Source organism: Asparagus officinalis, chromosome 6 (genome assembly GCF_001876935.1).
Source record: "Asparagus officinalis chromosome 6, Aspof.V1, whole genome shotgun sequence".
NCBI lineage: Eukaryota > Viridiplantae > Streptophyta > Magnoliopsida > Asparagales > Asparagaceae > Asparagus > Asparagus officinalis.
Window position 1 is genome coordinate 27699739 of NC_033799.1, and position 10461 is coordinate 27710199.

Sequence of the window (10461 nt, forward strand, 5' to 3'; positions counted from 1 at the left end):
CACGCCTCGAAACGTGCCTTTGTGGGCGCGAGTCTTCAGTGTGCTCTTGGACTTCGATGCGCAAATTGGTGCGCGCAGTTGCCTTGAGCTCTTTGTCATACTGGAGGTGACGGCGACCCCCAACGTGTTGAGTCGTTCTGGGCTTCTTCATTGGGCCCAAACGCTCGTGAACTGGAACTTTGCCTCTCTCGTCGGGAACTGGACCGAGGCGCTCCAAAACTGGCTTCCTCCTTCGGGATGATTCTGCATGATCTCCCGGAGTAGCCATAGGAATTAACGGCGACTTTGGTTGATTCGCCGGAGTTTGACCTTGCTTAGAAGGCTGCGATGGTTGCTTTTTGGCCTGAGTCGCCACTTCAGACTTCGGCTTCCAGACTTGGCGGGTTGGTGGTGGCTTCTTCGTCACCTCCTTTTGCAGTCTTCTACGGGCTTCCTGGACTTTAGCCCGTGCCTGTGCTGACATCGCGCGGCGCTTGCGGATACGCTCCTCAAGAGTCGAACAGTTCCGTTTGACGCGGACCCATTCGTTCTTTGGCGGCTTGGAGGAGTCGCCATTCATTGGTGGTTGAGGCTGTTTGCCTCTTCTGTTCTTCAGATCCGCGTTGTAGCGGAATCCGTCTGTAAACTCCATTGCCTTGGCGAGTTGCCGCGCAAGGCGTTGACGACGCCTCTGGCGGGCTCTCTTTGAGAGAGTCACAACACCTTCAACAGTGGAGGCGTTGGCGGGAGTTGGGTTGACCTGGTTGGAGGTCGGCAGAACTTCACCCGACGCGACTTTGGCGTCAGCTGGGGTGAGAGCTTCGTTGGCTTTCCGAGCTTCTTCAAACCAACGAACTTTTCTCCTGGAGGAGAACTTCTTGGACTTGCGGGGGGAGGTAGATCCGGACGAGGACACGTACTCCTCGAACTTGGCTTGGTCGAACTCATACTCGACCTCCTCCACGACCGAGATTGAGATCCGCGGCTGCGACGTGACGATCTCGGCAGCGAGACCGTTGGCTCCCACTGTGGTCGCCAGATTGTTCGCGTGGAAAACTGTTGCTTTCTTCATTAGAATTCAATTGTGATCTCAAAATAAGCAACTTTTTGTGGTTACAAAAATGGCGGTCTTTTTTTAGATTCCGGTACAACGGAAATCAAAGAAAATAAAAAAAATTACAACGTTTCTCCATTGTGAACAAATCGCGAGCTCCTGTTTTGCGGTCGCTCGCTTTGTGGGTTCTTTGCCAACGGCCGGGGGTTAATCCGTGGACGGCACCGCGCGATCTAGGCATCGCGGTTGGTGATGCTACACGATTTGACCGGTATATTGCCACACGGAAGGGAAATACAATAGCCGGGAGGGATTAGTTCACTAAGGAAATAATCGCTCGGATCTCGGATCTAAAGACAAGCTTAGATCCGGAGTGTGATATCGTTTAGATCTCAGATCATGTTCTTCCCCCCTCTCTCGAACTCCTGCCTTTTGTGAGCGTGGATGCTCAGCGCGAGGATCAGATCTGGATGTCCAAGTCTTCTAAGTCTTTAAACTCTAAGCGTCGGTCTTCAATCACGAGCAGAGTTTCGGGCTCTCAAACGTCGCAACGCTTATGAAAATGAACAAAAGGGGGGCCTATTTATAGGCCGTACCCCCACTGTAGGCCTTTGGGCACAGTGCAGCCGGCCGTCCAGGCCTTGAGGTGGCTGCGAAATGGCTGGCCGGACACCCTGGAGGTGATCGGCACCGAGCCACCTCAGGGTGGCTCGGCCTTGGCCGAGCCACCTTGAGGCGGCTCGGTTTTGGCCGAGCCCCTCTGGGTATGCTGTTTTCCGTCGTTTTGCGCTGTATCCGTTTCTCGGTTCTGTCCGTGATTCGGTTGACTTAGATTCTGATTTTGTTGATCTGATTTGGCAGTAAATCCGCTTCTGAGTTCGAGTCCGAAACTGATCTTGATTCGATCGTGATTCGTCCGAGTTTGTCTTTGGTTGGATCACTCGTTGACTCTTCAACACTTGGCTTAATTCCGAACGCGAATGGGTTTATTTCGTTGCTCGCGTGCGATTCGTCACCTCATTGGTTCGTCGGTTTGTGCCGAGCTGTGCTAAGGGACCTATAAGCAATTTTATATGCCTACAAACGCAGAAAGCCTTCCACTGGCAGGCGATCTTGCACCCCCAATATCCGTGGACCACCAAATGATCAGATCAGATCCGGAACTTCGTTGATTTGAGAAGGAATCAAGAAACCGAAGCAATTATCTTGGTAACAGCGAGATAATCACTCTTCTCGAGATCACCACAACAGGATAATCTCAAGGGAAGGAACCAGGCTGCAGATCTGACGAACTCTTCTTCTTTATGCTGAAGAATTCACTGATATCTCCTCATCCTCTCTGAAATTCGTGGCTCTTCAGTCATCAGTTTAGCAGGGCTTCGCCAACGCTCGAGAATTCTAGGTCTGAAAAAATAATGACCCTGAGGCTGTATTTATAGGCTTCGGGACCCCTATTTTCGGATAAGAATGGTTGACTCACTCTTATCCTCAATTGTAACCACTTAACCATATTCTTGGATGATATTTTATCAGTTGGGACAAATCCAGACGGTTAACGTCGAAAAACAGCTTAAAACTACTAAAAATCGATTTTCGGGGCTGCGGACACCTGTGGGTGTCTCGGCTTGGCCGAGACACTCGGGGTGGGTGTTTTGGCCTGGCCGAGACACCAATGGGTGTCTCGGGTATTTTGGCCCTAACTTCCTCATATGGCCTCTAAATAATATAATTCAAGATGCGTTAGAAATTTAACGAAGATATCTACAATGTTTGTCTTTTGAGCTTTTTCATATTCGAATCTAATCATGGCCAAAATCTCTATTCTTCTCCGAGACACCAACAATGTCTTGAAATTCTAAGGCAGTTGGTATTTTGGCTTTATCACTCTCATAGTATCTCGGAATGAGTTGATCCAAGATGCGTTAGAAAGCTAACAAGGAGATCTACAAATTTCATCCTATGAGTTTCTTCATATTCAAAGCGCATCATAGGTAAAATAGCTCTACAAGTTTTGAGACACCAAGGGATGTCTCGGCTTGTCCGAGACACCTGTGGGTTTCTCGGCCAAGGCCGGGACACCTCTGGGTGTCTCACCGAGGCCTGAAATGTAGTTCTGCATGTCTTGTTTGTTTTAACCGTATCTTCGTCGTTCGAACTCGGAATTGTGCGATTCAAGATGCATCAAAAATCCATTGAGAAGATCTATAAGCTCCCATAATTGAATCATCTGTGGAGTGGACAGGACACGAGGGATATTTCATCTTTCAAAAGTGACGCAGAGCTCCCGATCAGTTCCCGATCAGTTCATGTTTCCGTTATTCCAAAGTTTCGTTGCTTCGCATGGTTCGTTGACTCACTTCATGTGCTTGTTAATATCGATTAAGCTTCTGTGACTCGGATAATGATGTTCATCATCTTTTCTATATCTTGAGCTGTGTGCGGGGACCTATAGGTAATTTTTAATGCCTACAACGCTCTGTCGAGACCACAACCTTACGGGCTCTGAGTTTTTGACGATATTCATTCTCACTTATGCACATTTTTGAATAATAAATTAAATACTTGTCAATAATTGAGATTTTAAGATCCTGTCTAATTAATGTAGGTAAATATTACCTATATGATGCTGTATACACAACAATGTCAGGCTTCATCTCCCCATATCACGGTGTATAATATCATTTAAAAGCACACTGGTAGGACACCAAAGAATAGGAAAGAGTTGTTCAATTTAAGGCATTCCTCTTTAAGATAAAAAATTGAATGCACATTTGGTATATTGAAGAACCGGTTTAAATTACTATTTGCAAAGCCGAATTATTTATTTCCCACTCAAGTGGACATTGTACTAGCGTGTACCGTGTTACATAATTTTTATTACTATAGAAGATCTGGATAATGAGATTTTAAATGAAAATGTAGAAATTGATGAAGATAATGGGGAGTGTCAAATGAAGATGACTCAAGCGTAGTGGATTATACTCAAACTAGGACACAGAGAGAGGATCGAGATGAAAGAAATGAATTGAAGGAGCTACGAGATCGAATTGCTTGGGCGATGTGGGTGGATTATTGTGCAAAGTATAATGGTGGTAACACAACAGAGAGTGGATTAAATTAATGTCGTGTTTGTTCTATCTCGATGTAATAACTTGTCTTATTTTCCTATTGTTCGCAATTATCCAGTTTAATGTTTCTTAGCATGTACTAAACATTACTACGATTATCATCTCCTCTCTATTCATGTTGTTTGCGAAATGTACGTGTTTCATATATTCATTTTCTAACACAAATTGCTAAATGCATGCATATTATATATTGATTTAGATTTCTTTAATAAGAATGTCCACTTGTGTAATATATATTAGGTATGGCTGACAATCAGGCGAATAAGCAGACTGTGCCTTCTCATTCTAATGCTCCGTCAAATCCAACTGCTAACATTAATATGAGCTTCATGCTTGTTCAACCATAACCTTTCTCTTCACCCCATCATACATTCCCACCATTCTTACTATATGATATCAATTTTGGTGGAATGACACATCAACCAATTGTCATACATGAGCATGTTAAGCAGTCCACAAGGTTTGCTATTTCCCACAGCCAGTTCTCAAAGTAGTGGACCTAATCAATTTTCACCAAACACTGGGGATTCAGCTAAGAAGGTTATTCATGACCTTGATGGTGACGAGCACACTTCACCAATAAAAAAAATTAGCTCATAAGAAAACGGGCTTGGGGCCAAGGTTGAACTCAAGGGGTGTGGATAATAAGTTCTGGCTTCCAGAGCATGATGACGCGCTCATTTCTTATCTTGCAGAATTAGCATTAGATGGGCTAAATCCAGACAAGAACTTCAAGGCAGAAGCTTATAAAATGGCAACGATGAAAATCAATATGCAATTTAGGACTGATTTCACTCATATACATATCATTAACCACTTAAAATGCTTGAGAAACAAATTCAATGACATGAATACTTGCCTTGATATAAGTGAAGCTAGGTAGGATGAAATAAATAAAATGATTTCACTGGATGACGAAACGTTAAAATCATGGTCTCAGGTATAACATTCAGCATCTTCATTGTCATTAGTAATTACTACATTTGGTTCATAACTTATGATTATTTGTTATTACAGGACAAATCCAAATCTAAGTCCAAAGCGTACATAAACAAAAACAAACCCCTCCCTCACTTTAAAAATTTACAAGTGATCATGGGTGATGACCAAGCTAAGGGTGAATTTGTTAGGCCTGTGTATGCTAACAAGCTAAGGGTGAATTTGTTAGGCCTGTGTATGCTAACATTGGGTCTAGTAGGTCCATACCTATTCCTGATGATGATAGTGAGATTTGTTAGGCCTGTGTATGCTAACATTGGGTCTAGTAGGTCCATACCTATTCCTGATGATGATAGTGAGGTTCTAGAGGAGAGTGAGACTACACCACAATCTGATGCTTGTAACAAAAAACAACCACCTAGATATAAGTCTAAGAGTAAAGACAACTTGAATTCATCCTCTAACAAGAAACCTAAAAAATCAAATCATGAAGAGGAAATGTTATGTGCCTTTGTTGACTCAATGTCTCAGTCAATGAGAAATCAACATATTGTTCATTGGACTGAGCAGTTGGCTGCAACATTGAAGGAACATAGGGATGAATATTCTGAGGAACTTCTGGATAGTATTTTAGATCACTTATATGACAATGAACGTGAAGCTAGAAGGTTTTTCATAAAAGGTAAGGAAGGTCAGCAGAGTTACATTACCAACCTGATTAACGACCAAGGTTGGTCTGTTAACTAATTTGTTCGGTTGGTATAACATGTTGATGGAGCATTTTGTTGTGCACGTGTATATGTTATTGCGCATATCTCGTTTTGTTATTTGCAAACTATTAATGTTGCAATACTTCTTATTTTGAAAACGCAAACACATCATGTAATTAATGTATTTGTACTCTTTAACTTTCGATGCAGGTAAGTATGGATTGGAATGACCAATGACTTCTTAATGTTGCCTTTGGGTTTGCTATTGATGATAGGTGAAGCTAATTTGTTGCCCCTTTACTGTGGGTTTTTGGTTGTCAGGTGGAGCTTGTGTAGCTCCTTACCCCTTTGGGTTTGTTGTTGTTTTGTTTTGAGCTTGTGTAGCTCCTTGGCTTTGTGGGGTTTTGGCTGTTATTTGGAGATTGTGTAGCTCCTTGCCTTTTGGGTTTTTTTTACCAGCAGGATTTTGAGCTTGTGCATCTCCTTCACATGGGTTTGTTGAACACATTTGGAGCTTGAGCATGTTTTCGGCTTGTTTTGGGGTTTTGACTTTCAGGTGGAACTTGTTTAGCTCTTTGGCTTTTTATATGTGGAGCTTGTGTAGCTCCTTGCCTTTGGGTTTGTTGTTGTCGGGTTTTGCGCTTGTGTAGCTCCTTGGCCTTGGGGTTTTGGCTGTTATTTTTTTCAAAGTAGCCCTGTTGTTGTCGGGTTTTGAGCTTGTGCAGCTCATGCACATTTGAGTTGGTTGATCGTTGGTTGTTGAGGTAACTTACAATTGATATTTGGCAATGATGATGATTAGCATTTACTAAGAATGCAATCTAACTTACAGTGTTTATTATATTCAGATGAGGCAAAAGGTGATGAGATTGCATTCTACATTGAATTGACAATGTCTAGGCGAGGCAGTCCATCCTTAGAATGCAATCTGTAATAAACCTGTAAGTTATAGGTAGGACATTCAATTTTGACAAGTTGATCTATTCCTGAGCCATACAATATCAACTAGAATTTGTACCTAATTCTAATAACATTTTTCATTACAACATTAATAGTTTTTGCAAGTACAAGTACATGACATGCAGTTTATAATAATTGAAATAATATAAAAATTTGCTAATAAAATTGCTGAAATTTTTCAAGCTAATAGTTGATTTTTGACAAGTCTCAGTTCTTTCTTCATCCACTTTGCTGAGACATTCACTTTGCTTCATTTCCAACAAATTCCACATGCTGCATATTTTTGCTACACCTGAAATAACAAATGCATCCAGTTCCACCTGTCCATAAGAGAGAGAGAGGGAAAAAAGTGGTGTACTGCGGGATGCATATGCGTTAGATTAAAGACTCAGGCAGCCGTTACCGTGCGCACTTCAAATTCATATAAATTCGATGGAAACACAGGTAACAGAAGAAATCCCTTGTTCCCCTTTAAATTGGCTGAGTAAAGGAACTTCTTGATCCCTTGGTCCCCTTTAAATTGACTGAGTAAAGGAACCTTCTTGTCAATCTTACCCGAGTCATCAACTATAAGACCATCTGACAAGGGATAAACACTAAAATTACCCTGCAAATCACCACATATCAGGACCTACAAGAGTACAATTTTCAGTCTACAGAGTAGTTTTCTACCATTTCCAACACGACAACCAAAATAGCTTAGGATTAAGAGTGGATTTTTTACGTGTGAATGACAAATGCTCTGTATCAGTGAACATAAACATTTTAACATAAGAAACATATATTATTTAGTCTTTAGCTTACAAATAGATTAATTGGCAATTATTTCTAGTGATGCAGCAATTATAAAAATAAGCTTCATCAAACCATATATTACATGGGTACGGGTACAGTTACGGGTATCGGTATAGTGTGGGTGTAGGTGTGGGTACTGGACACAACAAATTTATAAAATATAAGGTACCGAAACATGACTTGATATACATTAGAATTTAATAAATTAAATGAGATCAGTAGTATTTTTTTCACATGTTACGAGAATCAGAATTTCTATAATATTTTTACATTTATGTTATTATGTATTATATAGTTGAGTGTCCAATGAGTATCGTGTACAGGTACAGGTATGGGAAGTGTAGCGTATAGGTGTGGCTTGATAAAAGTATCTATGCAACATAGGTCAAACCAGACCAACATGTTCTTTTATTGGTAAATTTATGGTATGGTTTTAGAGTATAGCAAATGACATACATGTGTAGATCCTATGAAACCAAGAGAAGTGTCACATGTTTTCTTCTTTTCTTCCATAACTTGGTTTCAAATGCGTGATATATGACCATCCAGCAAATATAATTAAACCTTTTAGCAAACAGATCATTATTTATATTAGTGAATGCTTCATTAGTAATTGCAATAATTAAAAACAACTAATGAAATTCAATTAATCTATTAAATTGAAGGTGCAATTTGAGTAGAAATCGGTGTACTCACAGGCACTCGATCATTGATATTTTTGCAAGGATATCTTTCGAATCATCAAATCTCTCGTCTGAAAAATCAACGACAAAAAATAAATAACCCAAACACAATGGACTAAATGAAATTTAATGAAGAGGAGCATATCCATTAAAAAAAATTTCTCTAACATATATCATATTCGCTCGAACTCAATTTCGACGGCTCTTTCTCCTCTTAACCTTATAAAACATATATCATATTCGCTCGAACTCAATTTCGACGGCTCTTTCTCCTCTTAACCTTATAAAAACTCCAAGAGAACTCTATCCAAACTATTTTCATCTTTCTCCTCTTAACCTTATAAAAACTCCAAGAGAACTCTATCCAAACTATTTTCATCCGGTTTTTAGTGACTAAATCTAATTTACCTCTTCTTAACTTCATTAATGATGTTTACAGGTTCAAGTTCATCTGTAAACAAAGCCAAGAGTAGTAGAGGTCATCTTATCTACTAGCATAAAGAATAAAAATAAATAAATTTTAAAATTAACATAGAATTCCTAATTAATTAAAAAAACTATGATAAGTTCTGTAATAAAAATAAATTAGAAAATAGATTTAAGATTATTTGAGTCTTAAAATTGGTATATAAAACTTAAGTAGAAATGGTAAGTTCTGGTATACCATTAGAAAAATGAATATGGTTACATGTTCGTAACGCGTATAACTAAAAATGATCTTATCATTGGTCTCTCACCATTTTCTCATCATTTTCACTTTTATCATCATTTTCTCTAAACTAATTAAAGATGAAGCCAAAAACACACAAATATGACATCATATATGCAATAATACAAATAATAACATGTGAACAATTTTAAACGAATATTTAATAAACAAACGAATCGAATATACGCAGATCTGGTCAAATTCTAATCGTTAGCAAACATGAATGTGTTAAATGAACTACCGAATCGGATATGATTGAAAAATTATTTGAACAATTATCGAACTATTTGTTAATTATTTGGTTCATTTGAATAACTACCTGTTAGTGGTTATCTTTAGATTGGTTTTCTTAAAAGTATAAAAATGCGACCAGAAAACTACCCTCTTATATTGCTCATTAATTCCACTAATTTTTGAACAAGCAAGAGGTATTTTCTCTTTTTTTATCGCACATGATAAGTTAGACTTGAGTTGTGAAAAATCTTCAAGAGTTTAATAGAATAAAAGATATTCATAGAAGTTATGTGCAAAACCCTTCAAATTTTGATATTAACTATCTAAATAATATGAAATACCTTTAATTGTGGATTCACTGAGATAAGCCAATAGTAGTAGCACACCTAACTAATTTCATGTATTCTTTACAATCAAGATTGCAGAGAATCCGAGATGTCAAGTTAATAAAGCTTTCATGGCATTAAAAATAGTTCACAGGGTTATGACAGAAATGGCCCAAGTGAAGGAGTAGTTTGTGAAATTTAGCCCTTATTTATTCATATGTCCAGTTTTTTCATAAAAACTTGATTCATACATTCATTGGAAGTAATAAGTATCGGAAACTTGCATCAAACATCCATTCATTTATTAACGAGAAAACTACTAGATTCGTTCTCCAAGCAAATTCAAATTCAGGAAGCATATATCACTTCTCCCTGAAGAAGGGACATGCCTCCAGCGATAAAGTTTCGGCTACAGCCTTCTTGATGGCGGCGCTAGCTAGAGGGGAGCAGGGGGCCCTTGAGAAGGCCACCAAATAACTGTCCTGCATCATAGTAGACTTCCACGTCCTCAACTCTCAAGCTATCATCTACCTGCGTGGAACAAAATAGTATTGGACTACATTTAAAATATTATAGATTTGAAGGACTAATATTAAAATAATTCTTAATTTTTTGTGGGGCCACTCATTAACAATGGGATAATCAATCACTAATGTTTATTTTTTACGATGGACGCATTAGCATTAACGATGGATCGCCAATAAGTATTGGCGACGGAAAAACATTGGCGACGGATTCGATTCGTCGCCAATAAGTATTAGCGACGTATTCGAATCCGTCGCCAATAAGTATTGGCGACGGAACATTGGCGACGGATCGAATCCGTCACCAATACTTATTTGCGACAGATTCGAATCCATCGCCAATAAGTATTGGCGACGGATCTAATCCGTCACCAATACTTATTGGCGACGGATTCAATCCGTCGCCAATGTTTTTCTGTC

At 39.5% G+C, this 10461-nt stretch overlaps 1 long non-coding RNA gene across 1 annotated transcript in view; it reads right to left on the bottom strand.

Annotated features, from left to right (window-relative positions):
• The window catches only part of LOC109845065, a 1500-nt gene continuing 744 nt past the window's right edge, over nt 9706-10461 (bottom strand). The window contains exon 2 of the long non-coding RNA XR_002248214.1: nt 9706-10048. This is a non-coding gene — a long non-coding RNA (uncharacterized LOC109845065). The remainder of the gene's footprint in view (nt 10049-10461) is intronic.